Below are 1926 nucleotides of genomic sequence, written 5' to 3'. Positions count from 1 at the left end.
AACCCAGCAGCCCGGAACCAGGCGATCCCCCTCTCATCAATCGAAGCATCAACCTGAATCGTCCGGTACCCGAACTACCGAACAGGTTCAATCTTTAAATTTTAGAATCATATCTTTTTGTTTCTTGTTAGTCAAGTAATTAACTTTAATTTCAAAAATCAAATCTTTTTAAAAAAAAATTCAAATCTTTTTCAAAATAAATTTCAATCATATCTTTTTCAAAATTTAATTTCAAAATGTTTTCTAACTTCTTATCTTTTTAAAATTGATTTTCAAAATCCTTTTCAATTAACCACCTAACTTTTTGTTTGATTTTAAAAATTCTTATCTTTTTTTAAACTATCTAACTACTTTCCTCTCTCTGATTTTCGAAAATCACTAACCACTTTCTCAAAAATCTTTTTAATTAAGTAATTTATTTAGTTTTCAAATTTTATTTTGTTTCTCGTTTTAATTTTTGAATTATAACTGATTTTTAAATAAAAACAAAAATATTTTCCTTTTTTTTTTAATTATTTTCGAAAACTTTCCCTATCATCTCTCTCTATTTATTTATTTATCTACTAACACTTATCTTACCTAAGGAAAGCCTGAACTCTTGGGAAAAGCTGGTCAGTGCTTTCCTGGCCAAGTTCTTTCCACCTCAAAAGATGAGCAAGCTTAGAGTGGAAATCCAAACCTTCAGACAGAAGGAAGGTGAGTCCCTCTATGAAGCTTGGGAAAGATATAAGCAATTGATCAAAAGGTGTCCTTCTGACATGCTTCCAGAATGGAGCATCATATGTATATTCTATGATGGTCTGTCTGAGTTGTCAAAAATGTCATTGGACCATTCTGCAGGAGGATCTCTTCATCTGAAAACCCCTGCAGAAGCTCATGAACTCATTGAAATGGTTACAAATAACCAGTTCATGAACACCTCTGAGAGGATTCCTGTGAACAATGGGACGCCTCAGAAGAAGGGAGTTCCTGAAATTGATACTCTGAATGCCATATTGGCTCAGAACAAAATATTGACTCAGCAAGTCACAATGATTTCTCAGAGTCTAAATGGATTGTAAGCTGCATCCAACAGTACTAAAGAAGCATCTGCTGAAGAAGAAGCTTATGATCCTGAGAACCCTGCAATGGCAGAGGTGAATTACATAGGAGAACCCTATGGAAACACCTATAATCTTTCATGGAGAAATCATCCAAATTTCTCATGGAAGGTGAAGGTGTTTTTGTGGAAAAGCAAATTTCCAAACACCTAAAACTAACCGGCAAGTGTACCGGGTCGCATCAAGTAATAATAACTCACATGAGTGAGGTCGATCCCACAGGGATGGAAGGATTGAGCAATTTTAGTTTAGTGGTTGATTTAGTCAAGCGAATCAAGTATTGGTTTGAGTGGTTTGTGATTGACAGAAGCTAAATTGCATGAAATATAAAGGAAGAGGGAAGAATTGCAGTAAATTAAAGAGAACAGAAAGTAAAAGTGCTGAATCTTAAAGAACAAGTAAATTAAATTGCAGAAACTTAGATTGCAAGAAATGTAAATGAATGAATCTTAAAGTGCAAGAAAAGTAAATTGCTTGAATTATAAAGGGGATTGGGAACTGGGATTGCAGGAATTTAAACAAGCAGAAGTAAATTGCAATAAACAGAAGAGCAAAAGATGAATTAAATTTAAGTAGATCTAAATCAGAAGAGTAAAAATGCTTGAAGAATTAAAAACAGAAAGTAAATGGAGCTCAATTGCAGAAATTAAAAGAGAAATTAAAGATCTCAGGAGTGGAAGAGACTAGAAAACAAGTCTAGATCTCAAATCCTTCCTTGATCCAACAAGAACAATTGCAAAAGAAATAGAAAAGTAAGTTGCAGAAGTAGTAGAAGAGACGAAGCAGTAAACAGAATTAGAAATGTAAATCAAAGTTTCTTAGAATT

General features: G+C 33.3%; 1 non-coding gene across 1 annotated transcript; it reads right to left on the bottom strand.

Moving 5' to 3' along the window:
• Positions 1-656: 656 nt before the first annotated feature.
• Positions 657-764, bottom strand: LOC112752389 (small nucleolar RNA R71). Its single transcript, XR_003176828.1, has one exon. It is a non-coding gene; the product is annotated as a small nucleolar RNA R71 (small nucleolar RNA).
• Between the last annotated feature and the right edge of the window lie 1162 nt (positions 765-1926).

Source organism: Arachis hypogaea, chromosome 15 (genome assembly GCF_003086295.3).
Source record: "Arachis hypogaea cultivar Tifrunner chromosome 15, arahy.Tifrunner.gnm2.J5K5, whole genome shotgun sequence".
In the NCBI taxonomy this organism is placed as follows: Eukaryota; Viridiplantae; Streptophyta; class Magnoliopsida; order Fabales; family Fabaceae; genus Arachis; species Arachis hypogaea.
Note: the sequence above shows the minus strand (reverse complement) of the source record. Positions and strands in the feature narration are given on the sequence as shown.